Source organism: Marmota marmota, unplaced genomic scaffold (assembly GCF_001458135.2).
Source record: "Marmota marmota marmota unplaced genomic scaffold, marMar, whole genome shotgun sequence".
In the NCBI taxonomy this organism is placed as follows: Eukaryota; Metazoa; Chordata; class Mammalia; order Rodentia; family Sciuridae; genus Marmota; species Marmota marmota.
Genome location: NW_026000108.1, coordinates 22,583,746 through 22,607,711, shown reverse-complemented (window position 1 = coordinate 22,607,711; position 23,966 = coordinate 22,583,746).

The following is a 23,966-nucleotide window of genomic DNA, read 5'->3' as shown; positions in this document are numbered from 1 at the left end:
CTCTTCATTGAAAAAAATCACCATAAACACATACTAAAAATTTCAAACATTATAATGAAATTATTCAAAAAACTACACTATGTGCTTCTACCAATACCACACTTCTAATTTCCTCCCAAGGAATTTTTGTAGTTAATAATTTTGCAGAAAGAATTCCTTCAAAAATATTCCCTGGAGAAATGAATGTATTCATCCAAACATACCAACAACATTATTGTAATCATCACTGTTATTATTTTTACTATTCTTATATTCATGACTTTATAAGTGCCTTGTTTCCCAAATAGCAGTATACACCAAGCAGAATAATTGCACCAGAAAGATGTCCAAATCTTAATTACCAGGGCCTGTAAACATATTATGACATGGTGCATCACAATTCAAATTACAATTGCAAGTATAACTAAGTTGCTTATTTACTAGTTTACAGTGAGATATTCTTGGATTATCTGAGGGAATGCAATACAACAGCAAAACATTTCAGATGGGAGAGAGGCAGGCAAGAAAGCCAATATGACAGAGAGCATTCTCAATCAACTGGTCAATCATTGCTGATTAGAAATTGGAAGAGAGAGGCCAGGGGCTGATATGTGGATATCTTCCAGAAGCCACAAAGAAAGTAAAACAGATTCTTATCTATCCCTTGTTGACTCCTTGATGTTGTTCCGATGAAACTTGTCTTAGATTTCTGGCTTCCAGAATGTTAAGATCGTACAATCCTGTGCTATTTTAAGCTAAGTTTGTGGCAATTTGTTATAGTAACAATAGGAAACTAAACTACTGACTTGGGAGAGGGTTGAGAGTTAATTTACTTTTTGGTATTCAAATTCCATCATCACTATTCCTTTACTGAAGTTTCTCATCTAATCTGAAGTCTGATGTTTTCATTCTAGTGTGCAAAGTTGTTATATTTTCTAGGCTTATATTCCCATATTCCATCCTTCCTTTGCTAATTCATTACCTTGCTCACATTTGTCAAACAAGTCATAAGTGTTTTTCTATATGGAATGTCTTTTTATACCATTGTGTCCTCAGTGTGTAAAAACCACATGATCATCTCAGAGAAGATGCAATGCATATCTTTGTGCATATACTGCTTCACAACATGAGTGCATATATTTAATTAATTTACATTTATCATTTTGTTCTTAAATTGATCTTGTTTCTGGGAGTGCTAAGCCAATTTCCACCTCCAAAGCCTTATGCATTCTATTGCCTATATTGAGGATTTTATTTATTTTATTTTATTTTTTTTTGGATACTTACTAGCCTCTGAATAAGTTTCCATATTTGATTATGAATGATGATATATAAACATATGTTAGATTATACCTCTATATCAGCCAGGATTATTTTATGTTCTTTTTTATCTTTAGAAACAATTATGGGTAGTTCCCTTAACCTTGCATTTAAAAAATTGTTTTAAATTGTTAATTCAATTAATAAAATCCAAATTGATATGTGAGCTCATAATATTTTCAAAGCATAATATCTTGGATTCAGTGTCCAGAAATGGTAAATGTGTATGGGGAAAGAGATTGATTTCATTCTTCAAACTCCAAATCTGTTTTCTTCAGTAGAAAAACTTTTCAGTCTCTACAAGGGTAAACTTAGTGAGAAGGACAGGACAATAATTATGAGAACAAAAGAAAAAAAAAAAAGCAACTTTTACTTATATATTTGTTGCTATAATCTGGTAATGATGCCAGATAGTAGTCATCAAGATGGAGCATCTGTTGTGGGACAGTTTTGTTCATTTTTCAGTGATCCTCCATCTCTAGGGATCTCCTAAGAGTGAACATTGGCACCTGCCAAGGGCAATAGGGAAATCAGTCTGAACTTTATATGCTACACAAAGCACCCTGTGGTTCCATTTTATTTTTATGTTTTTTTTTTCCCCAAGAGGACCACATGCTATTCAATACTTGTCTACTGAGACTTCCTCTAAATATAGAACATACTATTTTCTCTTTTAATAAATAACTAAATATATGGTTTTTTAAAAGATCTTTTTAGCTAGAAACTATCCCAAATCTCCCCTTATTTGATATTGACAATGTGTCTTCTAACTGACCACGGAAGCCTGCCGACCAAATCGCCTATTTGAGCACTCTGATGCTCTGTTGGAGTCATTTCAACCTTCCAGTGGATTTGTAAAACATGGGAACCATCAAAATGATCCCAATATGACCCATGTCCTGCTACAATTCATAACATATCTGTTTAACAGAAAACACACCCAGGGGTCCTGGCTCACTAATACAGCCCTATATCATTGCTAGAACAGCCGCAATGTTGATCCAAAAATAGCCATATTTCACTAAATCTAATACTATAAGTTATAAGCTATACCATTATCTTGTGTGTACTAAGAAAATGTTGCCAATCAAATTATGCTAGAATCGTTTGGAAAATACATTATTAAAAAATTAAAAACAAAAAATGTGTGTCTTATGATAGATGAAATCCTAATATCTTTGGGAATAACAATTCCAGATCTTATAAGAGTCCAAATAATAGTGACTTTATATAGTCCAACATCTATACTATTTAAAACTTTTGTGCTTACTATAAACATTTGTCAGGGTACCAGCACCTCCAGACCTAATTCCTGCTTGGAGGTGTGAACCACCTGGGAAAATTAAAAAGCCTGAAAATAATCAATAAGGAACAAAAGTCAATAGGCAGAAAACAGTTTTCAAAGCTGGGTCCTGGTGGGTTTTCCAGCTCTGTTAGGAACTGGAAGTGAACAAGGAAAAAGGTCCCAATTCTTTATTTAAGGAGACAACATCAAAAGGTTTCAGTGTAGCAGGCTTACTGAGGAAAACAGGATAAGATGGGGAAAACAAGTTTTGGGGGCCTAGGGAGGTTACGCCCACCTCCTGGGGCTGCATTTGAACCTAAGGCTATGAGCTAAGGTAACTAGTCAGCTTTCATTTGAGCAATCTGCCACCCTATTCACACCTGGAGTTCTCAGAAAAGCAACCCTTGTGATGGCTCAAACAAACCCATAATTCATATATGGCCTCCAACAAACATTGTTGTAATCCTGATCTCTGTGAATTCACAAAAATTTAAACAGACACTAATAACAGTTTATTACAACTGTCTCATCTTATATAGAGGTGAAATTAGATATTTTGTTTTGCAACATTATGTTTTTACAGCCTTGCTAAAGTCCCATAACATAGGAATTATTGTCATTATTACACCAATATGGAAATGGAGTTTCAGATTAGTTATGAAACATGACAACACACTTATAATTAAGAAGATAACTGTAGTCTAAAACAAGTATATCTACTTCTAGTAGCTGTGGGCTTACATGTTATTTCACATTGGAAATAGTTTTTTTTTTTTTCAGTTTGTTTCTTTTTCTGTTCCATATAATTTTATTGTCTAGTCATTCATTTTAATCACAATGCTAAATCTATTACCTTTCCTGAATTTTAAATTTTTAATTATCCTTTACAACAAGACATGAATTTTAATAAACCTTTGAATATACCATTGGAATCATGGGAAATAGTAAAAATATATGAACAATAATAAACTATAATTTATCCTAAATTGGAGATACATTAAATAAAAGTGAAGATGCAATTTTACTTACAGATAACAATTCATACAGTCTATCTGTGGGTAAAAGTTAGCTTTCCTGCTCAGATAAGGATATTATATTCAGATATTTAATTGATTCAAAGTTTCTCAACTTTGCCCTTGCCTGATTTTGATATTAAGGCAATCTTTTTGTTATAGGACAACAAATCCTAATTATTATATCCTCTAGAAGAGTATATAAATTCAAAATGTTTAGTTACTTGTATATTTGGTGGATACCATCTGTAATGCCATCTGAGATAATTTGCTTAGTTTATGTGTGTTCATACCAAACTGTAACTTACTCCAAAAGTTGGAGTCTTCTAAAATAGATACATTAATATTTTAGGAGAGATGATAATTTTCTGACTTATTAAACATGATGAAATTATTAAAATTGAGATAATTAAGAGTACATTTATTTAAGACACAAGGCTCTGGGTTTTATTTCCTTTTTGTTGTTTTAATTTGCTTATTTTTCACACATTATCTCCATTATTGACGCTCACCTATAGCTTGAAAGATGTTTTATAAAATTTTCTAATATTTTTAATATATTTTCATTAAAATATAAAAATTTCAATTTTTTAATTTGGAAAACAGTGACATATTGAGATATGTAATAGCAATAATAACACATATATTTTATGTTTTATTAGTCTACTTGATTTACATGTAATATTGGAGTTAATTGAGACATAATCATAGATGTATAGGATACAATTTACTCCACTTCTGTCTGTATTGCTTCTTCTTGCCTTCCCTTCTACCTACCCCTGTTCCTTTTCTGCTGAGAGCCATGGCCGAGTCTGTATGGCCCCTGGCATTTTGCCAACAGTATTGGTTGACAGGCAAGGCATTACTATCCGCCTAGGCCACTACTTTTGAGTTCTTGAACTACTTTGGAGTTCTCCTGGGGATTCCCAGGGATTCCCCGAGAGTTCCCATTGGTTGGGGAAGTGCAGGAGGAGGGATTTCCGGAGGAGATATTTCCGGTGGCCGGTTCCTGGACCATCGGAGGGGAGTTTGGGAGAATTTCCAGGGAGCGTGTGTGAAGTGTTTTCTTGCAGTTCAAAAATAAAGTTTGCTCCTGCTTCAGTGGTTCATGGTTTGTGCCCAGCCAGACTGCGGCACTTTTCCTCTACTCTATTGGCCTTTCTGTTGTGGGGCAAGTAGATCAGAAAACACACCACGTCCCAGTTTTGTCCAAATTCAAGAGTCTTTATTTAGCTGGCCAGCCTGCGACTTCACCCCACCCCCAACAGGACCCATAACCATCTCTGCAAGGAACAGCCCTGAGCCTGAGCAAGGCAAAAACTGCAAAAAACACATCCAGGTTGACTTAGCTGCAAGCAAGCAGGAAGCAGGTACAGAAGCTGAATCGGGCAGTTAGCGAGACAATGCAATGGGTACATTGGTATTTCCCCCAGGACTTTCCAGGTTGGCCATAGCAGCAAGCAAGCAATCAGAAGCGAAGTGGGTCAAAATGACCCTAGTTCAGTACAAGTTAGAGAATGGTTACTAACGTCTAGCCAATCAATCTCTACCAAGGTACATTGCCCAAGAAAAATAGAAACCAAAGAGAACAATTTCACATTGTATAAAAATTGCTGTTTTGTGCTGCCAAGTAACTATTAATGGGTACAGAGGAGGAGCTTTCTTACAGGAGAAGCATTTCTTACATGACATGGAATCTCAGGATAAAATGGAGTCTTTTTTGTCATTGACCATATAGCCTGGCCCATAATATATATATTTCATAGATATACATACAGGTGACATTCACTGTGGTATATTAACATACGTAGATAACATAATTTAGTCAAGTTCATCCCACCATACTTCCTCCTCTTTCCACCCTTCCTCCCTCCTTTTCAGTCCTCTTCCTATAAACATCAGAATAAAAGACATTAATTATTTTACCTAAGATGGTTGAGAATGCAAAGAATTGGGGCTCCAAATGAAGTGTAAAATGGAAAATATCCAGGTGCTTCTACCCTAAAGCATTCTGTAGTGTAACCCGTATAGACAGTAACAGATATACATGTATCCAAAAATAGATAACTTAAATTCTGGTGTTCTTCTTTTCCTACAGTCTAGGGATTTTTATTTGGGATTTCTTTTAACCATATATGTTCTGATATTTGCTCTAATTTACCCAATTTATTTCCACTGCTAAGTCTTGGCTTCTATTCCTGATAAAGACAAATAGGACCAATGTAAAGTGTTCTCTATTCTACATCTAAGCCTCTTTCAATGCTTGTAGCTTTAACCAGGTGTCTCTACACTCGATTTTTAGTGCTTTTCCAATGACCCTGGATCAAACGCTGGCATCTAACTCAGGTCTTCAAAGCCATTCATCCGCTGTTTCTGTTTGGGTCGCCTCTGTGCCCTCCCTCAAACATAACCTACATCTTTAACTCGTCTCTTTGTGCTCTAACTTTTTTAATTTGGTATAATTTTTTTCCATTCCATAACAGAATTTAATCTTATTTCTTCATGTTTATGAAATAACTTTGCTCCACAATATCAAATTAGATGCTTTCTTTATCTCAATGGTGAATAATGATTATTTCAAGATTATTTCACATATTGTTCATATTATTCCTGGGATTTGAAAATTCAACATGCAGTCTACATTTTTATTCCCTCATAATAGTTTGTATATGTGAAAGCCTAGTACAGGTTATCCATACTTCTCTTCCACCTTTATCATAAGCTTCCTAACTGTAGATGTTTTGATGTAGATATGGATGTTTTTATGTCTATTGTGGAAAAAAAACTGTATTGCACATATTAAACAACACTTAGCATCAAAGCACAGACTTTATAAACATAATACACAAAAAAGAATAAAGGAGAGATAGTCGGATTATAAAATGAAAACAAAGTATTTTGGATGTTTTTTTAAGATTGTAGAAATTATCTTTTGATGGATTCCAGTTCTGAATATGTTGAGCATTGTTATTACTGTGAAATAATTTGGAAATTTTATGTGATGTAATACATCACATTCTATGCATTGAAAATCAAAATATAGAAACTACCTACTGTTTTATTTAATAGAGAGGAATTACTGTGTTTTACTGGTATGTATTACTTAGTTAATTGCATGGTTAAAAAACCAAAGTAAAATGTTTGCAGAATAATTGGAAGGGAGAGAATGGAGAGAGAATGTTTTCATAGATTTGTTTACACATGTACCTAAGAACTAAATGTGGCATCCTAGCATTTAACTATATTTTCTTCTCAAAAATTAAAAAAAATTCTTTTAACTTTTAGACATGAGTGAAATGTATTAGAGGAACATTCTGGTGATGTCATAGTTCTGGCACAAACAAGGACAGAATAAGTATGAAAATAGAAAAGTCACTTTGAAGAGAATGATTTTAAAAATAAACATTTATCTCTGGCTAAGTCTGATTTGTTCATTTATATTTTCACTTACCACGCATATCTTCATGAAGTACATTTCTAATACTTAATAGAATGGTAAATTAAACTATTTATTCCATACTTAAGCACTTTCCTTGAGGGAAATGGTTCCAGGAAAGCAAAACATGTTCATACAAGGTTTTCTTAGGGGATATGGGAAGAAGGAAAGCTGTAAAAGAAAATTAAATACAGAAGTGAAATTTTGTTTTGCATCCTGGGAATTAAGACTATAGAAACTAAAAATTTTCAAAATGTCTGCCAGACTAAAGGAATGATCTTATCCTTGACCTCAATACAAAATATTAATAAATAAATAAAAGAATTAAAAATTGATTTTATTAATACTAGGGTATATTAGGTGACTTTTATTAGGACATAATTTGAAGAAGTAATTAGCCAGATATCAATAGTTTAAATATTCCTCTGCCAAAGTCAGAAATGATGGAAAAATTAAAAAGTCAGTGCTACTTCATATTAGTATACATGGAAATAGCTTTAATGATCAGTTAGATTGCCTTGAATGTCCTGATATTTTCTATCTCTAGTTGTTGACCTTTAAAAAAAATTGGATATTCTGAATTTCTGTTAAACTGGCTAGGTAATTATTTTCTTTTTGTTTGGAGCCAATATAAAGGAAAATAGGAATGGTCATCTATACATGGCACATAATTAATTAGAGATAATACTTTTCATATTTCCCAACTTTCCACCTACTCCCCCACCTCTCTCATAATCTATATGTAGCTGGAGTTGGAATCATGTGAGAATAAATTGGTAATTGTAGGCTTTTTTGATAAATCTTTTAATATATTAATAATCATGTCACTTTTATTCCAAAGATGTGTTTAACACCAGCAAAGGCTGTGTCTTTTGATGTGTAGATATGCAGAATGGATATACCTAACTGCATGTGTTAAATGTCACAGTTCATCTTAGGAGAGGAAACAGAGCAGAAAGAATCCTAGTCTCTGGAAAAACCTGTCTTTTTCTTTAAATAAACACAAAAACAAGCCTGAACTAATCATGAGTGGTTACATCAGCCACTGCTATTATCGTGATTAACTATCATTAAAGTCATCACTGAAATGAATGAGCTTCCAGTTAAAAGGGCCACTATTTTCTTTCTGTTAAATGACAAGAAAAAATCAATTTGAAATGATATGTTTCCCTATTTCTAAGTGCAAAATGCACATTTACAAAATATTTTACAGCTAAACTAATTGTTACTACACTAAACAATATTTCAAGATAGTGTTTTCATTATTCTCTGTAATTCCCATTTCCCTTTCTATCTTTCACTCCTCATACTTCATTGTTTGCTCATTTTGCATCTGTATTGTATATCATTTATACATATATCCACCCCATTGGTTTCCAAATGCCTCTCTTGTCTCCATTTGGAATTCATAATGGGAGCCCTTCTTTTATATAAGACAGACACATCTAGTGTTTTTTGAAATCATTATTAAGATTTCGTCTTGTCAAAGGGACCATATAGTCCAAACTGCATTTTCTTTTCTTTGCTACAATAATTTGATGATACATTGATGTAACTATTATGCCAAGTGTTTATATATTTTGTATCTAAAATTGCTGTTATGTTTTCTTTTGCCTCTGGCTTTCTTAAAACCTTCCCAATAGTGAATGACTATTATGTTAGCTGATTTACTAAATACTAGACAGAAAGAAATACCTCATGATAATTTATTTATTATCTTTCCCCCCTTTTTGGAATACCACTGCATCCCTCCATCCCACACAACCATCCACTCCAATACAAACTATTTAGTTCAATTTGTAATAATGCTGGTTCCAAGAAAAAAATATATATTTCAGAAAGGCTATTTTTTATACCTATTATTTAATTTAGTGTTTAAGCTAAAATTCTCCCAGTTTATATAAGGGTACCCTTTATTTATTTCATTGTTTTTATTTAAACTGTTTTACAGATGAACTTCATTATTTAGCTTTTTAATATATCATATTGTACTTATATCCAAATTCTATTAGGGCATTACATTATCTTTATTTTGAGAGCACTAGATTCATTACTTACCTTGTAATTAGTTCAATACCTTCCTTAGGGTTAGTTTTCTCAGTTGGTTTTGGTTTCTGTCCCTACCCTTCTGCCCCTGCTCCCACCCCACAACCCCTCCTCTCCCTCCTACTTTCCACACTTTTGGTTCTCATTTAATTTGTAAGAGCCAACAGGTATCTCTGGGCCCTGCCTAATATTTTACCAGCTCCTATAATGGCATCACAGAATGTCTGTCCAATGATTATATTAGGGAAATTAGAGATAGAGTAATCAAATCTTGGCTTCTGCTGTGTGCATTTCTTGCTTCCTTTCTTCTATTAGGTTTAGCACCAATGTTCTATAGCAATTTCTTTTTTAAAAATTAATTTCCTCATAAAAGCAAAGTGGGATCCCAAATAAAAACCCTGGTAAATAAATGACATGATATGCCTCTTATATTTTATCCAGATAAAACAAACTTCTAGTTCCCTTGGCTTCCTCTAAAACTACATCAATAAGGTGTTTTTTGTTTGTTTGTTTGTTTGCTTTTTCAGCCCTGATCCTTACTCTTTACTTATTTTTATTCTTTGAGTTAGTTTAAGTAGGCTATAACTTTTAATTATCTTTTTTGTTATAATTTGTATTTTTTTTAAAAAAGATTTTAACTTTCAATGTGTGGGCTCAAAGGGGGATTTCAAGGTTTTTGGACTTTAATATCTTCTCAAGATGGTTATAAATGCCATATTTTAAACATTGGTAGTTCTAACCCATCGTTCATATTGGGAATAAATTTTTAAATTATAGATATCTTTTATCTGAGGAAATAAGGGAGGTAGCAGTTGCTCTATGACACTGTGGCAGAGATAAAATAGTTTGGTTTTAAAATTAATAGGTTAAATTTAACCTGAATGAGAGAAGTGAAGAATACCCAATATTTCTAGGACAAAATCTTTTTATACTATATCCAATATGTTCCCCTCCTATTCTATTTTAATCTTTTCAGAGTTAGGTAATGAGTTTGCCAAATGCTATTGTAAAATTAAAGAAGAGATCACCAAAGACCCAAAGAATGGCCACTTCTTTGTCTTTATTTCATAAATTAAAATGATCCTCCATCAAACCAAACACTTTTGACCTCTACAAAAAACTGCTAGTTTGATCTGGTCGCTAAAAAATCTTTTGTACTAATTATCAAAAGATCTTTGCCATTCTGTTCCTGAGAGACTTAATTTTCTTACTTTATCTTAACTTTTGTCATTTTCTAATCACAGTTCTGGCATTAAGCCACAGTTTTTAAAACTTTGTACTCCTATAAACATCAAGAATTCAAGAACAGAGTGAATTTAGCATTTATTGTTACTTTATCATCATGCAAAATCCTCAATTCTTATGCAAAATTGTTAATATTTACTAAATAATGTTTGTGATCTAGTTAAAATCTGTCTTTACATCTATCATCTACCTATCAGTCTATGCTGTTTATAGTTTTATTTTTGTTATTAAACAAATGAAATATAGTACATTGCAATATACTTCAAGCCAGCACAAATATATTAGGATAACTGGCCTANAGTCATAGTTTGTTTTAATACTTTTTGTTATAAGCCTTGACTATAATAAAAAGAAACTTATGCATGTAGAAATCCTCAAACCATTACAATCAAACATTTGTAGAGAGAAATAAGGTGTGTGTGAACAGACACAAACAAAAGAAAAGATAAGTGAATGGGTGTATATTGTACATAACTCAAAATGAATGCCTTTCAGAAAGGGCTCCTGAGTCTACCCTGCAAATTCATCAATAAGAGAAGGTAGAAGCCACTAACAACAAACACAGCGCAGTAAAACATGTGAGTGATTGCTATTAAGATTAGTGAATCAAAATCATTTGAAAGATAAAAGAAATTTCAAAAGGGGTTTCTGATTATCCACTAGGGGAGAAGCAAAGATTCTCCTGAGGAAATACTATGTGGATTGCTGATGTGAGGACAGTTGTTAGTGGTTGTTTACTATTAGGTAAGTTGGTTTACCTGAATGAACAGACTGTTATCTTATTTGAGAGGCTCAGGCCATGTGCTTTAAGAGATGATAGTATTCTGAGACTTTTCAACATTCAAATCTAATTTACTAAAAAAACATAAGAACTCTTAATAGGAAATGCATTCAAATCAAAATCCACAAAAGAGATTTCGTCTATCACTATATCTAGATGGAGAACTGTATTTTAATCACTTTTATGGCAATGTAAATTTGAAATGGTATATGCTTAGATTACAATATATTAATTTTGTGCAAATATGACACATTTGTATATAGAAGCACTAATGATCGTTTTCCCTTTTTTGTAATAATAATTCATGATTCCTCAGGTTCCTCTTGTGAGTTTAATGGTGTTTAGATTCAGATTATATGACCAATATTTACTTTTGCAGGCATATTAACATGACATTTGGTCAGGCTGATATTTAGCCAGACTACTTCTGTGTGGCTATGTTAATTGATTATGACTGGCATCCATTCTGATTGGTAGGCTCACAGCTTCTGTTGTTCAATATCTGAAATAATCATTTCACAAAGCAATATCAGGGGGAGGTAGGATATTCATGTGTGCTCAGTAAGGAAGTTATTATGAAAGTCAATGAAAGCTTGAAAAACCATGTACTTGTAAAGACTGAGTTAATGCTGGGTACATTTGGTTTGTGAAGGATTTATATCTATAGACTGTGTTTTGATTTTGGTGTTTGCCTCAGTCTTTCTTATTTAAAATATAACTTGGCAGGGCTATCTAAGTAAATCAAATCTCTCATAAATCTTCTTCAATCATTACCCTGTCCCCTTTTCCCTACTACTTCAATGGAATGATTACATTTACATATTATGTCTTCATTAATACTCAAATATATAATTCACAGATTACACTACAAAGAATGAACTTTAAGCACAGAGTCCTCATTAATTAGATTAGCAATATTTTCTTTTTACAAAGATCAATATGGGAAATACTTGATTTGCTTTTTAATATTTAGATTGAATTAGAACAATATACAACAGGAGAAATTCTTTATACAGATCGATTAATTTTTTACAAAGTAAACAGGTCCATAAGAAACCCCCTAGATGATGGTATAAGCCACTTTCAGGAATCCAAAGCCCCTTCATGCCCACTACCTCAACAAGTGCCATTTGCTTTTGTATCTTTCAGGATCGAATTCTCTCTCTATATATATATATGTCTCTTTCTGTCTCCACTGTACAATTTTCATATTTTTGACCTTGTCTTCCAGTTATACTGAACTTAACATTTTTTGTTATGCTTGCTTTTTCAATCTTAACTTTTTAAAAAGATGATTTAAGAAATCGTTCCTGAACAGTTAGCATTCATATTCTTCAGATATCTTTAAAACCTTTCAGAATATAGTTTATTTGCCTTCTCTTATATTTCTGAAATTACCATCTCATTAAAAAAAACTCACAAACCAGTTAGTTATAATTTGTCCTAACACTTGTTGAAAAAAAAGCCTCTATCATACCTCTTGTGAGAATATCTTTATTTCATACACTATACATCAATAAATATATATGTAATAAACTAGAAATAATCTATTTTTCTCTCCCTTGTTTCTTTTAATTTTATTCTTAATATATTTACTGATGCCTAGACATGATAGTAAAGAGACAAACTGAAATGATTTATGGGACGTATGACTAAAATGGAATTTAATTTTTAAATTTTTGAAATATACATTTATTTTTACATTCACACATACAATTCTACATAAAATAAGCTGTTTGAGGAATTGATTTGCACCCAGAAGAAATATCAGGAAATTCAGATTTTAAGCTGCCATATCAAAATGAGAGAATGAACATATTGGCAAAGATAAATATAAAAGTTCAAAAGAAATGTATGCATAACAGAACAGTGGCAATGGTCCATAGAAAACTAGGATTGCTGAAATGACCCTTTGACTTGCATGAAAGGACAACTACCTAAGATAACAGGTAGATATTTTGGAGGAAATAGAAAATATTGTTTTTATTATGAGGCATATCCTAGGATATGTCTAGGAACAGCCAGTTAATTTTTTAAATTTTTTATTTCCCATGTATTATGTTTTGAACATTAGAGATCCTTATGAAGTCTATCAGAATCTGTTAGACATTTGCAAAGTTCATATTAGTGCATTTGTAAATGGGTTAGATATATAGAATATTGTGATGCATAAGGTGATTATCATCACTGTTTATATTTTCATTAATTATTTCCCTGCACTTGGCATTTCATTTTGGGTAAAGTTTTGTTTGTTTGTTTATTTCTCTATAACAAAGAAATATTTATTTAAAAAGAATAAAATAGTATTTTGTGATTAATCTTGTTTTATTTAATTTCTATATATAAAGAAATTTTCTCCACAAATCATTATATATAACTCTACTTGGGGCACTGTCTTTATAAACAGATTTTATTATAAGAATGATTACAATGTGGAATAATAAAGTGTGATTATTTTTATTGTATCTAATTTTAATATAAAAGAGAAAGTATGTAACTTTCAGAACTTTGCCATAGAAATAACATTATAAATGTTTATTAAAATTCATGATGTTTATTTCTACTGAAATTTTTCTTGGAATTTTCAACTGAAGTAATTTTTTTTAGTTTAGTTTTTATTTTTTTATTTCTTACATACATGACAATAGTGGAATGCATTACAATCATACAGTTTCACCAAATATCTGCAGAAGTTTTGATTTCTAAAGATTGATGATGGAAATTAAACTTGGCTTCCTTGGTATATTTTCTATTAAAAAAGAATAAAATAGTATTTTGTGATTAATCTTGTTTTATTTAATTTCTATATATAAAGAAATTTTCTCCACAAATCATTATATATAACTCTATTTGGGGCACTGTCTTTATAAACAGTACTCTTTGTACAATAGCTGAAGAGTAAAAAAAAAAAAAAAAAAAANAGCTGAAGAGAAAAAAAAAAAAAAAAAAAAAGAAGAGCCACTTATCAGATTAACAAAGGGGTTCAGCCTGCAAGGGAAGAATTTGCATTTTTTGAAGAGTTACTTCTTGATATACACTCTGCCATGTTTCAGTAGTGAAATACCTATGGGGAATTAAATATTCATGGATTATAATTTGCCTTATATTAGTTACTTGCTTTTACAGAAGGATAGTAAAATTAATTTACCTCTTTTCAGTAATAATGACCTTTTGCTATTCATGTTAACAGAATATTCTGATCCCAATGTATAATCAACCACCATCATTTTATTACTCAAATCTTTTTTTTTCTTAACATGAGAAAATTTTATTAGGATAGAATATTAAGTATTCTACATATGTCTGTAAAGACTATTTGGGAATTTTTTTTCTTTAATAATTTCTGGGTGGTTGTAATACAGCTTTGTCTGGAGTCAGGCATGGAATAAATAGTTTTGTTGGCATTTCTTTGACCTCTATGATCAGAACAGCTACCTAAAGTTGCAAGGATTTTTTCCTTCATGCATTTTTATAATTGCACATGACTTTGATACAAAGTATAGCTATGATCAAAGGCCAAGCCTCATTTGAGGAAAATTATAGACTTGTACTCCTGAATACATAGAGACTAAGTTTATAAATGCACTTCAGCAAATCTTTTTAAGTGGGGCATTTTTGATATGGTCCCTCCGGGTATTGGAATCTTCTACCAGGTAAAAATGTATGTCAAGAGGCTCTGAAATAAGCCTATTCTTGCAATTGTTAAAATTTGAATGAGAGTTGAGATGAGGTGAACATAGTAATAGAGAAATAGAAAAGTTGGAAAAGAACTAGCTTCCCTGGAGATTCCATATAGACTTTCCATATGACTGAAAAATCGGATGGGTCTGCAATTATAAGAAAGGGCCCTTAGGGACCAAACTCAACTGTCCTAGCAGGGTTTATGTTTTGAATGATTTAACTGGGACAACTTCTAAATACTATGTGAAACTAGGTTGAAACTAATGGGTATTAGCCATACTTATTTTAGTTCTAATATACTTTATGTTTTATGGGAGGGAAGAGGCAGTGCTGGTTGAGAAAAACTTCATAGAAATATTGGGCTATGTCCTGTTTCACAGGCTTACAGCTTTATCAATTGAATTATGTCAAAATATTACAAAAATAAATAATGATGCAGTATAAGCCAAGCTAAACAAGTTTCTATAGATTTAATATCAAGAATTTGAAAATAACTTTGCATGTATTAGAGGATTGGGGGGAGCTCATTAAATTCAAAACAGAAATAAAATATGATAAAATCTCTCAAATCATAAGTCATAAATAAAGAAGGTCTTTCAATAATAAATTCAAATTACAGACAACATTAAAATGAAGTTCCTGTATTGGAAGGGGAATACTTGATGACAACACCAAATTACTTTTACTGTATTACATATTGTACTTATCTAAAATTACAGACACACATTTAACTGATCCACTTCTTTTTTCTCATTTTAGGTAATGGATATTTGGGTCAAGAATTTTATCTGGGCCAGGCAAGGTGGCACATGCTTGTAATCACAGTAGTTCAGGAGGCTGAGGCAGGAGAATTGCAGGTTAGAATCCACTTCAACAACTTAGTGAGGCTGTAAGCAACTTAGTAAAATCCTGTCTCCAAACTCGGTGGTAAAGCACCCTTAGTTTCAATCCTTTGTACGCCACCCCCCAAAAAAAGAATATAATCCGAACTATGCATATATATTAGACATCAGTATAGCTAGATCAATGGATAGGTGTTAATGCATGTGTGTGTGGGTGTGCATGCATCCATGCATATATATCACATTTTTCCCCCCGGAAAGTGTTATTTATTTACAACTAGTTTTTCTTTTTTCTGATTTTTTTAATGTATACTTAGCCTGTGTCCACTTTTACTATTCATCTTGAATATGAACTTTCCCAGGTGAAATTGTGCACAGTTCCTTTAGCTATCACTTTCTCTAAGAGCAGTATTCAGTGGGAGTTATTTATAATGAAGTCTCAGTTTGGCTCCATTGTCATAGAAGGAGACAGTTTCTTGAAATTATGGTTCTCTTTTGTAAACCTTTCTTGAAGTCTACTACACTCATGGTGTTCAAAAACAGTGATGAAGTGATTTCCTGTGATTCATGCGTGTCACAATTCTTGTTGCTCCTAATAAAGTATTTGATTTTATATTCTCAGGTCATCAAGAAAAGCTTGTTTCTGGATATCTCTTAGGATGGATTCTCCTATATTATAGACTTCACCTCACAAGTAGTTCTTTAATTTCCACTCTACTTTAAATATGTTTTCTTTTTTTCCATCTTGTAACTTCTGGTATTTAAATTGAGTAAGTCACTTCTAACTTTATCAAAATAAGTTTTTATTATTTAATTCTTCCTATTATAGTATGAGTTTAAGTTAAAGTCCCAACTTTATATCTTAATTATCAAATGGTATAAGACAATTTATATATTTTAAAATACAAAGTTGAATTTCAATAATATTTTTATATCTTAGTATATTTCTTTTTTGAGAAAAAATCCATATCTAAAAGTTTTATGGGAAAATTTTCAACTGTGAATATGAAATCCCATGAAATTTATACTCCAAAGTTTAAAATTAATTTCAACAATGTAAACATTTCCACAACATGGAAATGTTTGTGATAATAAAAATCTTAAAAAACAGGAAAAGAGGAAAGAAATACAGTTTGAGTATTACTTACATGAAATTCTTGAGAGCAGAAGTTCAATTTTATCAAATACTTTTAGTGCATCTGTGTTTGACTGTGGTCTCTGTCACATGAAGCCAGGTGTGGAATCTTCCAATGTGGCATCAAGTTGGTGATGAAAAATTTTCAGAGTTTGGAGCATTTTGGATTTCCATTGGAAAAACTCTAAATCCTTATTAAATTTTATCTATTATATTCTTTTGTTTGTTTTTATTAGTTCTTTGGGGCTCACTGTGGCATGTTTGTATATGCATACAACCTAATTTGCTCCATTTCATTCGCCAGTACTTCTCTTTCCCTCCTTTTCCACCTCCTCTTGATCACCTTCCTCCAATCTGCTGTTCTCCTTCTATTTTCATGAGATATCTTCATTTTTCTTTCCTTACTTTTATATTTTTTGATACCAGGTCAAAAGCCTTATAGGCAGGATATTCACATAAACAAAACAAATTAATGAAAAAAAATATATGATTGTGAATTCTAGGAAAAAAAATACATAGTGAAATATTTTTCCATATTTTTGGAACAAAAAAAAGTTTGTTCATTTGGAATAAATAAGCTAAAATGAGGCAAATACCCGCAGAATTGTGCCATATAAACTGGTTTAAAATTATGAATTGGATTTTCAGTGTTGAGTATATGAGGGACTAAGACATAAAACTGTGCTTGGTTTTCCTCTTTGAATAAAAGTATAGATCAAATGAAGAGTAAAATGGAGTTTTTGCCATAATTTTTATTGTTACATTTTTGTTGTACATAACCGTGGAATTTGCTGTCACATGTTTGTACATATACAAAATATAACAATATGATTTGTCCTGTATCATTCACCAGTGTTTCCTCTTTCCCTTTTCTCTCCCCTATCCTCTGGTCCCTTTCCTGTACTCTACTGATCTCTCTTCAATTTTCATGAGATTTTTCCCCATTTCTTTTCCTTTTTTTTCTCTTTGAAGCCCAACTCTGAAAGAAAATATAAGACCCGAGACATTCTGAGTTTTTCTTATTTCACTTAATATGATATTCTCAGATCCATCCATATTCCTGCAAATTACATAATTTCACTTTTTTTCATTACTGAATAAAACTCTATTGTGTGTGTGTGTATGTGTGTGTGTGTGTGTATATATATATATATATATATATATATATATATATATATATATACCACATTTTCTTTATCCATTCATCTGTTGATGAACACCTAGGCTGGTCTCATAGTTTGACTATTGTGAATTGTGCTCATGTAAACATGGATATGCATATATCACTGTAGTATGATGGCTTTAATTCTTCAGAATAAATTCCAAGCAGTGGTAGATGTGGGTCATATGATGATTTCATTCCTAGTCTTTTGAGGAACCTTGATACAGATTTCCATAGTGGTTACACTAATTCACAATCCCACCAGCAAAAACGTGTCCTTTTTTTCTCCACATATTCTTCAGTATTTATTATTATTATTTGTATTCTAGATGACTGCCATTCTGACTAGTATGAAATCCCAGTTCAGTTTTGATTTGAATCTAAAAAAAATTGATACTGAACATTTTTTTCATATATTCCTTGGGTATTTGTATTTTCTTTTTTTGAGAAGTGTCTGTTTAATTCATTTTTCTAATTTATTAATAGGTTGTTCAGGGTTTTTTGTTTGTTTGTTTTGTTTGGTGTTAAGTTTTTGAGGGTTTTTTTTTTTTTTTTTTTTGGATTTTGGACATTAACCCTTTGTTTCAAAAGTAGGTAGCAAATATTTTCTACCATTTTTTATGTTCCACTTCATGTTTTTAATTTATTTCCTTTGATGTGCAGAAGCTTCTCCTGGTATTATTTGCTGAGCTTTAGGGGTTCTATTGAATAAGGCATTGCCTGTGCCTACATAGTGGAGAGTTGTCTGTATGTTTTCTTCGAGGAGTTGTGTAGTTTCTGGCCTAATTACTAGGTCTTTCATACATTTTGAGTTGATTTTTGCTCAGAGTGAGATAATAGTCTAATCTCATTTTTCTACAAATGGATAACCAATTTTTCCAGCACCATAAAATGTGGTTTTTAATCTCTAAAATTTGCCTGAGGTTACATTACTATGATATTAAAAATGTCCACCAGAATGTCTATTGAATCATTTTATAAACCACATTTTCAGCCTTTGTATGTCATCTGTAGATATTTCAGAAATTTTATAGACAACTGAGGTCCTATCCAGCCCTCTGTTGTCTTTCATTCTTATCTCATAATTACCTCAGTTTTTTTATTGCTCACAAAACATATTGCCACATTGTTATGGTATAAAAAGCAAATTTCAGAACTCAGAGTTCTCGAGGCAGACGTCTGGGTAGAATACCCTCTGACTTGGTCTCCATAGAGTATCAGAAGGCAAAAGTCAAGGTGTGGGACTAGCTGCCTTCATATGGAGGCTCTAGGGAAGAATCTGGTTCCAAACTCATTTTGGCTTTTGGCTCCATTCTGTTCCCTGCAGATATGAGACCAAAGTCCTTATTTTCTTTCTGACTACAAGTAGTAGGCAAATCTTTGTTCTTAAAGAGAACCCCAACTCCCTCTAGAATTTTCCATTTGCCAAAAGTGGGTAGAGTCTTTTTAAGTCTCTAACTTCTTTGATATTGTGTACTGCCCCATTTTTATCCATTCTCCAAATGGTGAAAATTACTGACCCTTGAGAGCCCACATGGATAGATTGAGCTCAACTACAATATTCAGGATGGTCTTTAACCCTAACAGTAACTGCCTTGCCATGTAATATAACATTTTCATTAGTTCCAAGGACATCTACCTGGGAGTAGAAACAGGGAGTAAGAGGGAGTAGAGGGAATGCTTTGTCTACCACATTATCATTTTTATACCTTTGTCCAGCTTAAGTATATATTTTTATATTGTGTTGTCCAAATATAGGAGGCAAATATATTTATCTTTAAATTCCAATTCCACAGCTTTCAATAGGTAAAAAAATTGGACAATTAAAAATATGAAATAAATATATAGAATTGCTTATTCTAAAGAATTCTATAAATAGTTTAAAATATTTCCAGATCAATATTTTGAGCTAAATAAATTCCCTGTCTATTTAATACTGCCATAAATTTCCACAGTCTCCATCTCTCTCTCTCTCTCTCACACACACAGACACACACGCACACTGGGCTTTATGTAAAGTGATAATGTCTTCAAAGAAACATTTTCTCAAGAGTCTACACATCAGTTTTGAATGCTTCATTCTGAAATGCTATATTTAAAAGTTGAATTAACTGATTATCTATCTGGCTGTTTGCCTAAAATTCTCACCACTCAATTTAATGGCCAGATTTACTTAATTTTGTGAAATGTGTCTAATGTTATTAATCCATATAATTTATATAAGTAATTATTTCTAAATACTTTATGGAAACAATAACTCTCCCATGAATGAGGGTTCAAGTATTTTCAGCTCCATTACCAACATTCTTTTTCAGTTACAGGTGGTGTGTGGCACAAAATAGTCAGTTGCTCAGCATACCTACTTTCTTACCTTTTGTGATACTCAGCAAGAATAATTTACACAGTTTCCATGCAGTTAATTTTCAATATTTGTGTCTGATACCTAACAAAATCATGTAGGTGCATATCCAGGACTTTGCACCTGCTTTTTCTCCTTTTTGGCATTGACGCAAACGAACTCATAGACAGCAAAGCCACATGTTGTAGAGAAACTACCAAATAGAAGTTACTAGTCATTTTTAATCACTTCTGCAAGAGAGCCACCTGTTCACTGGCCAAGCCCCACTGGTTTGACAGTCTACATGAGCAAAGTATATCACATTAAGCCACTGAGAGTTTGCAGTTAATCTATTTTTGGAAGGACCATTGCAATAATTGGTACAGATAATGTGAAATAAGAAGCTTAATCTTGCCCAATTATCTTGTTCTTTATTAATCTTGTTCATTATGCTTGAACAGCAGCCTGTATATTAAGACTTAGGGTTTATAATATGTGGGACTATAATAGATTTGCACCTGTTACATTCTGCTTAAACAAACCTCTTTGTCACTGGTAGCTTTTCTCTTGTGACTCTGTCAGAAAGAGTAAATCTTTCTTTTCATGGTATGTATGGTAAATTTAACATTTCCACACAGGGATCACAATTATGTACTTAATTTTTCTCAGTTTTGCTGAGATCCTGAAATTCCTGTCCCTTCTTAAATTCTGAAAAATTTCTCTTGGGGAAGGAGACATCCTATGCAACAATTCAAAGAATTAGCAGAGATCCTGAAAGCATGGATGAAGCAGGTATGATATAAACCATTTCATTTTAATCTATGAGAAGATTCACATGAAAAATAATCAAAACAGCACACACTAATTATTCAGATGGAAATTCAGTTTTTGCAATCAATATATTTTCAAATATGTATATTAAACAAATAAAACATTCAACACCAGACGAATCAAAAATTTACAAGGTAGAAAAAAGACAAATATTTTAATGTTATATTATTAACATTTCAGAGAAAGATATATATCATTTAAAACATTGAAGAAGAATGCAATAATGGAAAAATTAAGAAAAAGTGGGAGAAAAAAATAAGATTCAGGGAGAAGCAGATTCAAGAGTAGAATATAAGTTTCATTCTTTATGAATTAAAAAAAATCATTTTAAAAACAAATAAAAGCAAAGTGGACAGTTGAGGTATGGAATTGATATCCAAGTTAAAAATTGATCAATGGAGAAAACAAGCTTGTTGGACAATGGGATATCCCTAATGCAATGCATCTTGTCACTGCTGATTTTCATTTGCACTGAAAACTTTATCACAGATTATCATTGACTTGTTAAGAACCAAGATCAGACTAATTCTTGACTATAAGTCTTCAACCAAAACTTTTCATTTAACAATAAAATCTACAAAATCTCAAGATCGAACGGGAAGGCAAAGCTAGAAAATCATGAGGAGAGAAATTTTTCTTGATATTTTGTTCACAGTAAGAGACATAATTTACTTTCATCCTGTAGTCATGGAAACATAACCCTTGTTTTAGGAATATTGCTTAGTTTAAAGTCAGTCAGACCCTGCATGACCTAAAGGCATGAGAGAACATTTTGAAGTTTCTTCTACTCATTTCATTTAAAATGAACAGGAAAATAAGCCAAAATTTTGTAAAATTGTATTATAATTTCATGTGATTCTTATAACATTGTATATATCATTATTCAATAGAAATTTATATAGATTGCTTTTAAAATTACATTTTTATGAGGCATTTTAATATCCTCATGAGTGTATTTGATGATCTGTTTTATTATTTATTTTACTTTTTATTTCCTTATGATATTATTTATATGTTTGTTAATGTGTTTATTTATTATTGCAGTGCTGGATATCAAAATCAGGACTTTGCACAAGCTAGGCAAGCACTCTACAACTGAGCTACATCACCAAACCGGGGATCTGTTTTGAGAAGAGACTCTAAACAGAAAGTAACTTAGAAAATATTTAAAATATCTCACCTTTCACCATAACTCAAAACCAATTTTCAAAGTAAAGAGAACACAAATAAAAGATCAAGCCTTGTAAAACCCACAAAAGAATAGCTGAGTCCAGTTTCACCCTCAATCCTGTTATGCAAGAATATAATAAAAGAAAGAGAAGACTTCTATACAAATCAGGTGATAAAAGCTCTATTTTTAAGAACATAAATGGAAATAATAGTAAGCAAAGAAAAAATGTTAACAATTTCCCTGAAAAAATGTAAAGGTAGCATTTTGCCAAGAATCAAAAACAATGCTGTCAAAAGTACATGTAGATCTGCTGGGTGCAGTAGGCCTTCAGTCCCTCTGGTTGGGCTGGGGATTGCTAGTTCAAAGCCAGCCTCAGCACCATAGCAAGGCCCTAAGCAACTTAGGAGAGGCCCTGTCTCTAAATAAAATATAAGAAGGGCTGGGGATGTGGCTCATTGGTTAAGCACTCCTGGGTCAATCCCTGATATCAAAAAGGAAAGTATATGCAGATCTAATAGAAATCCTTCCCTGTTCTTCCTCAAAAATATTAATTTAGAAAAATTTCAAATTAATTTCAGGATCTATTATGCAAAATTACTTTTTTTGTAAATTATACCATCTGTGCAACTATGTAAATTGTATTTGTCCTGCTCAAAAGATGGGAGTTTTCATGTGCACACGTATTTGAAATTTATAAAGTTCATAATCAAAAAAATTGTGTATAGGAGTGTGTTTGTGTGTGTGTAGTCGATATTTCCTGTATATAATTTCTGATGACTTATATATTTATTTACTCCTTTGTTAAATGTAAAGACTCTGGGTAATACTACAAAAAAATATTTTCCACCTCACATGCCACACGTGTAAAATTGAAACCTATTTTTCATCACCCATCAAATTCCCCAAGAATTTTAAATTTTATTTAGAATTTAATGTTCAACATCAGTTGTTATTCTAATATTAATATTAAGTGTTATATTTGCTAATGACAAAACACTTTGAATTGAAATGCAAAGACTGAGAACACAGGAGAAAATTTCTAATGTTATACAACCATTTCTATTTCTATGTACTCAAAATTTACCTTGATACATCTTGTATAATTCTGTATTTATCTAAATTAAGTAAAGATCATTATTTTTAAAAGAGCACATACAAAATTAAAATAGACTCAATACTATTTTAAAAATAATAAATTTCTATGATCAAGGAAATAAATGTCTACAGGCAAATTCATGCAATAATATATGTCAAGTTATTTTAATTCATATTATTGTTTATAAAACAGTTGAATTGTTAAATCCTAGAACCATTATGACTTTCTTAGTATACTTTGACAATATAGATTTATTAAATTTCCTAGATGTTTTAATCAAATTTTGCTGCAATTTGGATCTTAAATGGCCTTCAAAATCCACAGGTTGCAATCTTGGTTGTCAGCCTATGGCACTAATGGAAAGTGAGTCAAATTTAGGAGGCAATACCTAGTTGAAGGAAGAACTTAGAATATTTGGGGCATGTCTTGTAAGACACATTGAGCTCTGGGCCCCTTCTTCTCTCTCCTTGCTTCCTGTCCACCATAAGGTGAATGGGTTTCCTGTGCCACATGCTTCTTACTGGATGTACACCTCATTACAGACCCAAAAGCAATAGGGCCAAAGGAGATAAACTGAAACTTTTGAAAATATAAGCCAAAATAAA